The following is a 13,536-nucleotide window of genomic DNA, read 5'->3' as shown; positions in this document are numbered from 1 at the left end:
CCCGATGCAGTGGTTCCAGATGAACCCCCGGCCGACCTCCCAGCAGGTACAGAAAGGACACGAGGGGAGTCAGCACACAGGAGCCTGTCCACGGGAGCTCATTCATGAGTGGTACCCTGAAGACTTCCTGCAGAAACTGAGCATCCCACCTGAGACAGGAAGCGGGCAGGGTTTAGGAAAATGACGTAGTCCGAGGACACAACATACACTGATTGGAACCAACGAGGTCCAAGACGGCAGACAAGTGGCTCTCCACTAGCCCTCGAGCCACAGTATACGCTCGCTGTAGCACACCAGCAACCTAAACCACACACCCCCACCCACAGGCGTCACGAGAGCGCCAAGGCCGAGCATAAAAGGTCAGAAAGTCGGGGAGTCGACTTTGATGTCTTTCATCAGAGTCATAGTTTTCTGTATACAGCTCTTTCGTCTCCTTAGGTAGGTTTATTCCTAGGCATTTTCTTCTTTTCCTTGCAATGGTAAATGGGATTGATTCCTGAATTTCTCTTTCTGATTTTTCATTGTTAGTGTATAGGAAAGCAAGTGATTTCTGTGTATTGATTTTATATCCTGTAACTTTACCAAATTCATTGATCAGCGCTAGTAATTTTCTGATAGGATCTTTAGGGTTTTCTATGTATAGGATCAAGTCATCTGCAAACAGATGAGAGTTTTACTTCTTTTCCAATGTGGATTCTTTTTATTTCTTTTTTTTCTCTGCCTGCCATAGCTAGGACTTCAGAACTATGTTGAGGAACAGTGATGAGCCTATCTGAAGGGCAGCAGTGGAGATACAGACATAGAGAACAGACTTGTAGACACGTGGGGGGCTGGGGAGGGAGGAAAGGGTGGGATGTATAGAGACAGGAACATGGAAACGCATACATTACCATATGCAAAACAGATAGCCAGCGGAAACTGGCTGTGTGGCTCCAGGACCCAAACCAGGGCTCCAGAACCCAGACGGGCGGGAAGGAGAGGGAGGTGGGATGGAGGTTCAAGGGGGAGGAGGGGTATGCGTACCCATGGCTGACGCATGTTGCTGTATGGCAGAAACCATCACAATATTGTAGAGCAGTTATCCTTCAATTAAAAATAAAGAAATTTAATCATAAAAAGGTGGGGTGGCTCAATTCCTGGAAATCCCCACCCCGTCCCCCAAACAGCTAAAATACTCCTCCCACTCATTAGCCTACGAAATTACCACCCCTTGAGAGTTCCTTGGACTCTCAAGGAGATCAAACCCATCAATCCTAAAGGAAATCAACCCTGAATATTCACTGGATGGACTGATGCTGAAGCTGAAGCTCCAATACTTTGGCCACCTGAAGTGAAGAGCTGACTCACTGGAAAAAATCCTGATGCTGGGAAAGACTGAAGACAGGAGTATAAGGGGGCAACAGAGGATGAGATGGCTGGATGGCATCATTGACTCAACAGACATAAGTCTGAGCAAGCTCCGGAAAATGGTGAAGGACAGGGAAGCTTGGAATGCTGCAGTCCAGGGGGTCGAAAAGAGTCGGACACAACTTAGCGACTGAACAACAACAACAACACATAACCGACAACCCCATACCTTGGATGCCCCTCACCTTCTGAGACGGCCCACCCTCTGTCTATGGAGTGTGCATCTCCCTGGATAAACCTTTTTCCTCTTTACCGTGGCTCACTCTTGATTTCTTTCCCGCAAGAAGCCAAGATCCCACATCCAGCGGCCGTCCCAAGGACTCAGACGTGACCTGGGATGTGACCATCCTCTCAGGCTCCACTCTCTTTCCTGCAACACAGGGAGGGCAAACTATTTCCTAGCGATGCATGCCAACCTGCCTCCCGACAAATACAGATGACTGGTTCTCGAGTTACGTTACGTCCTTTGGAAATGTAGAGACCTCAGGTAGAAGCGGTGTCCATCCTGGCCTTACTTGGACTCTGGGATGTGTCCCGCTGATGGACAGTTCAAGAACCCTGCCTAGCCTCCCACCATCCGATCCCAGCTCTTGTCGCTGTGGGGAGCTGTGTACTGGCGTTGGGGTCAGAGGCTGCTCTAAGCTCCCATTAATCACGGTTGGGCTTCCGAAGCACCACCTCCCTCATCGGTAAGAGGAGGCCATGGAGCCCTACCTGGCCTGGCATCACCTCTGGGAGAAGGTCAAAAGGTCAAGAACAAATCTGAGAGCTCTGCAAACTGTAAAGCACTCTGCAAAATTTCAACAGTGAACCTATGGAAGAGCTCTTCGAGCACTGCGCAATACCGTCTCCTCCCTGAAACCTCCTCGGCCAAATCCACAACAGGCCCAGACTGCACACACCGTGCATCAGAAGCCCAAATCCACAACAGGCCCAGACTGCACACACCGTGCATCAGAAGCCCACCTCCCCTGAGAGCCCATTCCCAAATTCCTCTTCCCACGGCCCTCAAACCTGAGCACCATGCAGACTGACAGTTCAGGAGGGCCCCCTCTCTCCAGCCACCAACCCACGGACAGCCTGCTGGTGGCCCGGACCCTGGCTTCCCGTCAAACACCCGCAGAGCATCTGATTTTCAGGGGTGGGAAAGAGGAATCTGACAAGGGCTGTGGGCTTTCTCTTTAGAAAACCAGCTATATCTGTAAAGTTTTGCTTGACATGTTGGGACCTTAAGGACCCTCTCAATAGGCTGCTAGAAGTCCCATGGGGACACGCCTGCTATTGATGAAGACGATGTTCAAGGGGCCGAGGCTCAGACCACGGTGACACCCCAAGCACACCTACAGCATCAATCAATGCTTTTCACAATCACTTTAAAAAAAAACCAAAGGCAGAGATGAGGCTCTATGTTCACACAGAAAAACAGCAAATGTAAACAGGATTGATGGTGGGCAATGATGAAGCGGGAAGAATCAGGTTTATGGAACCCAAAGTCCAGGGCTGCCCAGGAATTGGGGGTGGGGGGTGTCCTGTCCTCTAGGAGCCAGGGCGAAGGGCTTGAGAAACTGTGTGAAGTGTCTGGGGCAGGGCAGCCCTGGGGCCACATCAGTGACATGTTCAGTGACTGATGCTCGGGGGCCCCTAGATACAGACACACGCCAAGGGAGTCCCTGGGAGGTTAAATGGCTTACCCATCTGGTGGGGTGGCAACCTCAGAAGGAGGGAGGCAAAAGGGAAGGAAACAAGGAGGATGGGAGGGAGAGAGAGAGGGAAGGAGGGAGGGGAGGTACATTTGCATAAAGGCCCGGGGGAGGGTGAAAGCTCGCCTCTCCTCACTCTGCTGGGCGCTTCACTGCTTGGTCCAGGCGCTCCTCCAGCCTGGACACCCCATGGCCTTGTCCCCTCCCTCTGATGGACGAGCAACGGACCCCACTTGCAGGTCAGCCAATCCACCGTCTGCCTCCGGACCCAGCAACTGAGGACCTGCTCCAAAGGGTCAGCGGGCCCCAGCCCACTTCCAAGAGCAGGGAGCTGAGAAGGGCAAAAGCACCCCAGGGCAGGTCCTGCTCACAGACTGCCGGACCGTGGCTGGCGGCCATTCCTCTGCACGCTGGCTGAGCGACAGAGGCCGGGGGACCGGGGGACACGCCACACCATTCCTGAAAAGCGGTTTCATTTCTCCAACCCTGGTTCCCAGGTCCTCTGCGATCTGGGGGCTTGACCTCTGATCTGGGGGCTTGACCTCTGGATGTTTCCAACAACCCTCCTGCTGTTTCTCTTGAGCAAGCTGGAGTGCCTATTCCATTCCTTTTTATCTGAGAACCTTCTGACCTGGGCTCCGTCTTTACAGGTGAGGAAACCGAGTTTCAAGGAAATTAGTTTATGCAAAATGCTTGTGCTCATTATTGAAATCTGTCTCTGCCTGGAAAAGATTAAAGCTGTAAGTTTTTGGCAGAGATGTTTTTCTGACTCCAAATAGACATTTTTCTGACCCAGGAATGAAACACATTCACTCTGTCCTTCCTGAGTTGCAGCTGGCCCAGTCAACTTCAAAAAACAGATGAACGAAAGGGGAAAACTCCAGCCAGGGATGGGGACCCGGGGGGTTTCTGATTAGATTGGAAAGTGCTTTGTAGCCTACGCAGGTTTCAGCAGGAGACTGGAAGGCTCTGGAAATAAACAACTGCGGGGTCTTTCTTCCACTCACCTTTTATCTCCACGGCCTCAAATATGTCAAAAATGTCTCAGCGGTCCCCATGCCACGCCTGCTTTAAGAAGAGTGAAAACGCAGGCTGGTGATGAAACTAAAACACAAGGCCTGTAAGACCACAGAGGCTGTTTTCCGTTTAGTGTCTCTGCCCAAGCACTCAGGGTTCTCACCCGCCCGCATTCCCCGGACTTCACTCTGGTGGCCCCTGACCTCACGGTCAATATGAGGTTTTTAATTTTTATTTAATATAAAATTTAAATTTATTTTAATAAATATTTTTAATTTAATGAGGCAGCCCCGATGTGACTGAGGCTCACTCATGCAGAGCTTCCCAAAGAGGCTGAGCACCGCTTCACATTCAAGCGATGTGTGGCCAGGTCCCTGCAGTGGTCCAGCTGCTGATCCCCTGTGATGACAGGCCTCACCTCCACGGGGCGGCCTGCAGGCCTGGGTGTCTGCAGTTAAGGATGCTGGCCTTGGCTGCGGGAAAACCGTCCAATTCAAACCTCAAGAGTTAACCCCTTAGTGGCAGGGCAGGAGGGCAGGGGGCAACAGGAGTAGGCCCTGAGGGGGAGCGGGGGTCTTCTTCTGAGGTGATGGAAAGGTTCTGAGACCAGAGAGGTGCTGGTCACTAAATGTGACACTGTGCACTAAATGCCAACTGAACTGTATACTTTCAAATGGTTAGTTGAATGCTATGCAAATTTCATGTCCCAAAACCCAAGCTCACCTAATCAGAAAATCTGGCGATACACAGTCTGAAAAGTAACCCCTGAAGAGCAAGAATCTGTCTGAGTGTCCACGTGGACGAGACCTTGGTCAAGGCACTCCCTACACGGAGGGTGGACAGGTCCATGCAGCTAGACAGCACCGATCTTTGAGACCACCCAACTCACTTCCTAACTGCAGCCTTGATTTTTAAGTAAATTTACAGTTTTAAGAGAAAAACTTTAACCTGTTTGATTCACAAGTGATTTCTACTGGCCAGAGGGGGACTTGGGGATACTGGCCCCATAGCTCATGTGTCCTCCCAGTAAGGAAGGATGACTTGGTACACACAAACAAGCTTATTAATAACCCTCTGAGCCTGAACTTGAACGGGGCACTCTCTGAGCCTGACTTCTTGTCTGTAAAATGGGCAGGACGTGTTCCTGGGCGGCAGGAGACCGAACATGCAGACAACAGGTGAGCGAGGCTGGAGCTCCCGCCTCCATGCCACTGGCAGGATCATGGGAACTGGCCTTGAGCCTGGTCTCCCGCTGAGCCCCTCTTTGGTTGGCACACTCCCCGAGGAGCCGTCAGGCCAAGTTCTGCTATTTGCCGGTTATGCTGGTCCTTCACACGAGTCTTAAAGTGAAGGGAACTGGAATCAGGCATCATTCCTGCTCCCTCACCTGCTCCATCACCTTTGAACAGCAGCATCCACTGGCCTTTTAATAAATGATTTCTGGTGGCGGTAACAGGGGATCAGTAACAGGTAAAGAACCTGACACCACGTGAGTGGAGAGTGAAGTACTAAGTCGCTTCAGTTGTGCCCGACTCTGTGCGACCCCACGGACTGTAGCCCGTCGGACTCCGCTATCCATGGGATTCTCCAGGCGAGAATATTAGAGTGGGTTGCCATGCCCTTCTCTAGGGGATCTTCGACCTAAGGATCAAACCAGCGTCTCTTAAGTCTCCTGCATTGGCAGGCGGGTTCTTTACCACTATCGCCACCTGAGAAACCCAATGTGTATGTAATTCCACGTGGGTGGAACTACATGCAAATCACAAAATTAGGCACTGGTGGCTCAGACAGTAAAGAATCATTCGGCAGTGCGGGAGACCTGGGCTGGATCCCTGGGTCGGGAACATCCCCTAGAGAAGGGGATGGCTACCCACTCCGGTATTCTTGCCTGGGGAATTCCATGGACAGAGGAGCCTGGTGGGCTACAGTCCATGGGGTCGCAAAGAGTCAGACACGACTGAGTGACTAGCACTTTCACAAAACCCCTTGATGCCCCTCCTCACAATGAACTTAGGACAAATCAGATCTTGAACATTAAGAAGCAAAGAGAAAACACTTCATTTGTGTGTTTTCTGTAGGGGGGAAAAAGCCACAAAAATTGGCCAAATGTGTGAGGATCCCTTTCTGGCCATGGCCAGTGGTCTCTTTAAATGCTGGGAGACACACATCCACTCCCTAAAGCCCCCACGGCTGTCTGCCATCTCCATGGCCAGGAGAGGTGTGAGCCCCTCTCTGGGAGCCCTTAACGACAGGATGGAGACCCCGGGGGCAAGGCCCACCCACCCTGCTTCCTCTTCCCAGGGGTCCTGATGCCCTGGGTACCCTGGCTCACTCCCAGAAAAAGCAAACCACATAAATGACACCCAGGAAACTGTTGGAGCTGAAAAGGGGTCCTAAGTAGAGCTCCCTGTTGACCTCCTGCTTTGCTCGAGGGGTCCACCCCGGCCAAGCTGTGTCCTCAATTCAAACCCAGAGGGGGTAACCTGGGGAGGGGGGCCACAGGGCAGGGAGCCCAGCCACACCATCCCTGGTATCTACCAGGGTTATCTCCAGAGAAGAGCCAAGCCACATGCTTGCTGTTTGAGTTCAGAAACCCCAGCTTTCCGGCCAATGCCAGTCCAAAAGAATGTGAGGAATGTGGATGCCTTTCACTGGGTTTCACTGCAAACCCAAACAGATCGCAACCTCCAGGGCAAAGGCTTGCTGACAGCCACTTCCTGGGCAGAGGTATTTTAAGTCCCTAAGACCTCAGTGGGGACCAGAACACTCCTGAATTCCTCACCCACTATTAAAAGCCCCAGGGTCATAACCTGCAAACCTCCTGCAACATTCTTTCTTTATAGCAAAGGCTGATACTGGAAAACAAAAAGATATGATATAAAAGGTGTGGGGGGGGGGCGGGGGCGGTGAAAGCTGAAACAAAATCCAATCAGCTGCCTCCCAGGGAACAGAAGACATACAGGATTTAAGGATAACCTGCACTTATTCAGACACTTTATCCGGAACAGCTTTTATTATTCAACTGGGTCCTGCAAGGATTTCCTGGCTTCCCTGGTGGCTCAAATGGTAAAGAATCTGCCTGCAATGCAGAAGTTCTGGGTTCAATCTCTGGGTCAGGAAGATCCCCTTGAGAAAGGAATGGGAACCCACTCCAGTCTTCTTGCATGGAGCATTCCAGGGACAGAGGAGTCTGGTGGGCTACAGTCCATGGGGTCACAAAGAGTTGGACATGACTGAGCAACTAACATTTGACTCTACAAGGCAGCAGGGTCTGGGCTCTTCCATCTCAACCCCCTTCTTCAACTTGTGTCTGCAAATGACCCCCTTTCATTATATCTGATCCTTTTCACCCCGAGTTGGAAAGTCTCCTTTGTTTTTAAACATGAAGTCTGCACCATGTTACCTAGATAATCTGACCCAGCTGATTGTACAATAGATGGTTTTTCCTACTATTATTGCAGGTCATGGGGATAAAGATCAAGAACAGCGGAGAAAATATCTGAGAACGTTCTACCCGGCCACCATTCACTCTCCCTTCTTTCTGCCAACTCCTTCCTCCTGAGCAGTGGCTAAAGCTTCCTGCTCACGTTTTCTGCCAACCTCACACTCCTTTCCCAGGACACACCTGTCCCAGGGCCACACAGAGCCAAAGGCATCGCATCTCATCACTGGTGGCCATTGTTTGGGAAGCTCGGAACCTCTCCAGCTTTAAGAATAAAGCTTCTTTGTGCAAACACACAGGACAGCCAACCTGGGCTCCGTCCCCCCGCTGTCAGGGAGGCAGACAAGCTGCCCAGCTGGTTTCTGGGCAGAGAGAGAACGTGTCATCGGTGGACACAGAGGGAAGTCACCGAGGTAAACAGAAACCCGAAGCTGTTCCGGGAACTTGCCCGTGCCAGGAATGCCGGTGACCTCTGACCTCCTGCAGGCATGTGGAGCGCTGACGAGGAGGAGGTGAAGACAGGCCTGTGCGGGGGGATGGACGGTACTGCAGGGTCTCGGGGAAGCGACTTCTCCCTCCTGAGCGGCTCGCAGGAACTCCGGGCACACCCTCTCCAGAGGGTGACGCCACCCCCTCCGCGGGACAGGCCCTGGTGGGGGGCAAACTCAGGCGCCCTGCCCGCATCGCTTACCTGCCACCGGCCCCAGCTCCCTGACGTCAGAGCACCAGCCCCAGGACGCAGCCTTCTGTCCAGAGAAGGAAGACGCTGCAAGACAAAAGGGGAACTGAGACTGAGAGCCAGAGTCTTGTGCTGCTGAAGAACTCATTTCCACCTCTTTCCTCCAAGGCTCTTCCACATCTGGAGCCGATTACGCTGGCCACTGCGTTTACCAGGGAAGATGAGGGTGGCGGTGGATGCTGGAATCTGCCCTGGAACCCTTTCCATTCTGGCTGCCAGGTGCGTGGCCGGCTTTCTAGAACCCCCTCCCAGAAAGAGGCCCTCCTCCACCAGGTCACGGCCCCGCTGGGGCAGCCACTGTGCCGTAAAAGGATGCCCCCCACCTCCTACCCAACCCGGACAAGTGGGAAAGGGCTGTCCAGGGCTGGAGCATCTGTGGGGTCTCAAGGGTTACCCTCTGCATCCCCAACCTCAGGTCCCTTCCAAAGGGTCTGACCCCAAGAGTGCACCCCAGTAACCTGCACCACAGTTGGCTTCCGGGAGCCCAGGCACCACGAGGGCATTTTGGGCTTGTATTCAAGGCTGTATTGTCTTCCCTCACCTGCTATTACTTCTGCAGAGATAGGCAGTGCAGACTCAACAGAATAATCTTATCAGCTAGACCCAAGAGATGGATTCCTCAATGGCTTGCCAGCAGTGGGGTTTCCTCCCCACTTGCTGGTCACTTAGGAGGCGGTGACTAACAGTAACCAAGGAGCCCACGTCTGCAACAGGTTCCTTAAACAAGGGTGATGATGGACGGTGGGATCGAAGGTACCACTGTGGCACGACACCCAGGCCTTCTGGACGGGAGTAACAGAGCTGCTCCAGGATTTACAGGAGCCCCGCATCCGGCCAGCCTGTGAAACAGGAGGAGGAAATCCCATCCTGGGCACCTTCCCTAAATCACTGACCTCCCCTGGAACAGACCCTCAGCCACGTTATCAGTCCACATGCAATCACAAGGAGCATCACAGGAGGGCAAGAATTATCCCGAGATGCTGGGGCAGCTGGCTGGTCTCCATAGCACTGTTTCCTCCGGGGCTTCCATGGCGAAATTAATTCCAGACGCACAGAAAGGTGAGAGGACGGGCTGGGAGGCGTGGAAGGAAATCAACCAGAAGGAAAGAGAAAACCCAGCACTTGTACACTTAACTCTTAAGGTAGAGACAGACCTAACGCACAAGGAACGTAGGACACACAAAGGCAAAAGGAAAAACCCCAGTGAAATCAACGAATGCTACAAAGAGGCAGCAACAACCTGAGGAAACATATCTGAACGTGACTAAAGATTCAGACCCTGAGAAGTTCAGAAAATGCAGGTGGGGTAGGACGTTCAAGGCTCAGGATGCACAGGCCGCTGTCCACCCATCACCTGGATTCTGGGTGCATCTGCAGACCTTGGCGTGCCATCGAGTTGCTCGCGGGACCCCAAAGACAGTCTAGACAGGGCAGATGAGAACCTCGTCACTTTGAAAGGAGCGGAAGTACTGAAAAGGCCTGGGGGGAATGAAACAGTGCAGGGGTGGCCTCTCAGAAGTGGGTTTTTGGTATTTTAATGCTTGTTCCCTGGTGGCTCAGTTAGTAAAGAATCCGCCTGCAATGCAGGAGACCCTGGTTCGATTCCTGGGTCGGGAAGATCTGCTGGAGAAGGGATAGGCTACCCACCCTAGTATTCTTGGGCTTCCCTTGTGGATCAGCTGGTAAAGAATCAGCCTGCAATGTGGGAGACCTGGGTTCAATCCCTGGGTTGGGAAGATATTCTGGCCTGGAGAATTCCATGGACTGTATAGTCCATGGGGGTGGCAAAGAGTCGGACACGACTGAGCGACTTTCAGTTTCACTTTCGATGCTTGTTCAGACTTCTCTAATCTTTCCAATTTGCTCTATGGTGTGAATAGCATACATCTCTTTTTTTTTTTAAGTCACTGTATCAGCCTGAGGGGCTTCCCAGGTGGCACTAGTGGTAAAGAACCCGCCTGCCAACGCTCGAGATGCAGGAGAGGCAGAATTGATCCCTGGGTTGGGAAGATCCCCTAGAGGAGGTAAATGGCAACCCACTCCAGTATTCTTGCCTGGAGAATCCCATGGACAGAGAAGCCTGGTGGGCTACAGTCCCTGGGGTCACAAAGAGTCGGACATGTCTGAAGCGACTTAGCATGCACACATGCACCGGTCTAAGAACTTGGGTGTCTCCTTTGCTTTATAAACCATCCCCTCCCCGGCATCTAGGCTGGGGGGACAGGACTTTCTACCCTCCCTCCTGTCCAGGTGCCCACTCTGCTGAGCCTCTTACCTCTGCATGGGTCCACCTGCAGGCCCTTCAGGAAGGGCGAGAAGGGGTCGGGGGTTGGCAAGGCCACAGAGTCTCATGCAAAGAGCATCTCTAGTAATAAACAGCCTCTACTTCCCACATCTACATCACAGCTCTCCCTAAAGCCCATTTCCCAGATGCAAAATAGCTGTGTGCTCTGCGCAACCAGAGGAGACCACCACCAAGTCTTTTATGAGAAGGGGAGGACTTTATGAAGAGGGGAGAAATGCGTTTCCTCTCCCATTCCAATTACAGCATCCTCAGTCAATGCAGCTTTAAGTGCTGGATCACTCAGCATTTTGGGCAAGAGCCTAGGAAACCACTGGGCTTTTCTCTTGCTCACTGCAGCAGGCTCCTGAAGCTCTGTTCCCTCATAGGGATCCCTGGAAGGTTCCTAGATAGATCTGTGGCAGGACAGGAGCACACCCGGAGCCCTCTGCCCACTCAGCGTTCACGACTCTGGCTGTGAACCGGTGAGTCTGTGAGGTCCAGGGTACGGGGACTAGGTGAACAGGATCAGCACCTTCTCACCTCCCCAGCTGCAGGCTCTACCTCTCTGGAAGCCCCAGGTCTCTGCACAAGGACCCGCTGACCTGAGAGGAGAGGGGTGTGGTCCTTCAGCCAAGGAGGGAGCAGCCAGAAGCCAGGGGCCCATCAGTCCCCACAGCCCCCAAAGAAAATACAGGACTTAGTGTATGTGGATCAAGTTAGCCCCAAACCCTGGAGTCTAGAAGATGTCTGATGTCCTGATTTCATGGTTTGTTTCCAGACACATCAATGCTGTTACTGCTGAAGTTCGGGGGGAATCTCCAAGAACCACAGAGCTGTCATAAAGCAATGCTGAGAAGGCTCTGTTGTCTTCAGGAGGCTTCAAACACGACCACAGTCCAGTGAGGACACCATTGACATCACTGGCCTGCATCACTCTGCAGCTGCTTCATCTGCAGCTTACCATCTTGGCTGGTGATAGGATGACAGGGCTTATCCTACCTGAGGACATCTGGAAAGCTCAGCAGGTAAACTTAGAGGCTCAAGAAACTTAGACGAGAAACTATTCAAACAAAGACAGAGCCTCATCCTAAAGTCTCACCCCAGGACAGGTCCCAACAAGACACTCAGCCATTCTCTCCCTGTGTCTGAAGTTATGGCCAAAATCATGCCCCCTGTCCCAAGCACACAGGCATCCCAGGTGGCACTAATGGGAAAAAGAACCCACCTGTCAATGCAGGAGACATAAGAGACTCAGGTTCCATCCCTGGGTTGAGAAGATCCCCTGCAGAAGGAAACGGTAACCCACTCCAGCATTCTTGCCTGAAGAGTTCCATGGACAGAGGAGCCTGGTGGGCTACAGTCCATGGGGTTGCAAGGAGTCAGACACGCCTGAAGCAGCTTAGCACGCCACACGCACCCCATGGATACGCTGAAGCCCTAGCCCCCAGACCCTCAGAATGTGACCATATTTGAAGAAAGGGTCTTTATAGAGGTAATTAAGTGAAAACGAGGTCATGAGAGGGAATCCAAACCCAGTTCGACAGGTGTTTTCACACAGGAGGAAATCTGGAGGCAGATACACAGATAGGGAGAACTTCATGTGAGGATGAAAGTGAGGGTCAGGACTATGCATCTACAAGTCAAGGTTGCCAGCAAACCACCACAAGCTGGGGGAAGCCTGGGACCATGTCTCCCGCAGAGCCTCAGAAGGAACTGACCCTGCAGACACTCCATGTTGGACTTCCAGCCTCCTCTGTACCAGGAGACGATACATTTCTATTGTTTAAGCACCCAAGCTTGGGGCTCTTTGTTACGGCACCCAAGCCAACTCATACAACCAATCTCATACAACATATAACAAACCAGGAGAAGGAATCCTCGGGAGGCCACCTGTCTCAAGAGCTGGAAGTGACAGGTTCAGAAATACTCTGAAACGTTCCCTTTGCTCGATGTATAGCTTGGTTCGCGTTAACCCCACAAGAGCTGGCCATCCTGCAGTGCCAACCCTCTCAGAGCAGGACCTAGGTGGCCCTCTGATGTCACTGAACACCCAAACCTCCGTGCTTTGCTCCTACAACTCCAGCACGTGCTCAGTGGCCTGGGATCTACGCAGTCACCCAGCACAGTTCTTCCCAGCTGGGGGAAAAGCATTTCTAGGGTGGCTCTGGGGAAACTGGCCTATTACCTGGGTTTCTAACCATCACGATGGACACGTATGGATCCACTGGCCAGAGGGTCCTTTACATCGGGCACCTGCCAGTATCTAGACTGGGATCTCTCCAGGGGAAGATTCGGTCTCACCCACTCTTGTACCCACCACACCTGAAAACACCAAGTAGCAGCACTAAAGCACAAAACAGAGCCAAGCCCAGCCCAACAGCTGTCTCCGCCCATGAATGAAGAGCATTTATCAACAGGGAAAGCACATAATAATACATAAAAATTATACGAAATGTTTAAAAAATATGAAATTCAGACCGCAGTGTGCAGAAGTACAGTTTTATTGAACACAGGCACCCTGTCCCTTTATGGATTTGTCTGTGGTTCTTCTGTGTGCTGACGGCACACAAAGGTAACCGCCACAGACCCCTGGGGGCTGCAAAGCTGGAACACTGCCTGGCCTGGCCTTCTACAGTGAAAGTGCGCTGACCCCGGTCTACACCAGCCCCATACAGGCTGCAGGGCAGAGGCCAGCCTGGGGTAGGCTCAAATCACAGAGGTGGGCAGCACCCACGGGGTGTGGCCAATGCCCGAGGGCTGGCCAGGTAGCAGGCAGCATCTGAGATGGCAAGAGGAAGGGAAGGGCAACAATGGGAGGTGTGGCTTGAAAAGGAAGCAGGAATGACCCAGAGGTAAATTTTATCAACCAGAAACTGCTTCCTGGAGCCTGCTCCAACCTGCGAGGGGAGAGCTTGGGCCCTCTGGGGCACAGGTTAGCACCCCGAGT

The 13,536-nt window shown here is 52.5% G+C and overlaps 1 protein-coding gene across 3 annotated transcripts in view; it reads right to left on the bottom strand.

The window, feature by feature from the left end:
* SH3BP4 (SH3-domain binding protein 4) overlaps nt 1–13,536 on the bottom strand; it is a 74,624-nt gene that overhangs the window by 47,234 nt on the left and 13,854 nt on the right. For 2 of the 3 annotated variants that reach the window (XM_010862039.1, XM_010862037.1), the window contains exon 2: nt 8,258–8,332. The gene's annotated coding sequence lies outside the window, so the exon portion shown is untranslated. Of the gene's footprint in view, nt 1–1,660; nt 1,799–8,257; nt 8,333–13,536 lie in introns of all 3 variants that reach the window. The other variant, XM_010862040.1, reaches the window with a different exon arrangement.

The sequence above is a fragment of the Bison bison genome, unplaced genomic scaffold (assembly GCF_000754665.1).
Source record: "Bison bison bison isolate TAMUID 2011002044 unplaced genomic scaffold, Bison_UMD1.0 scf7180017864475, whole genome shotgun sequence".
NCBI classification, from domain to species: Eukaryota; Metazoa; Chordata; class Mammalia; order Artiodactyla; family Bovidae; genus Bison; species Bison bison.
The sequence above is the reverse complement of the archived record's forward strand: the minus strand, read 5'-3'. Positions and strand labels throughout refer to the sequence as shown.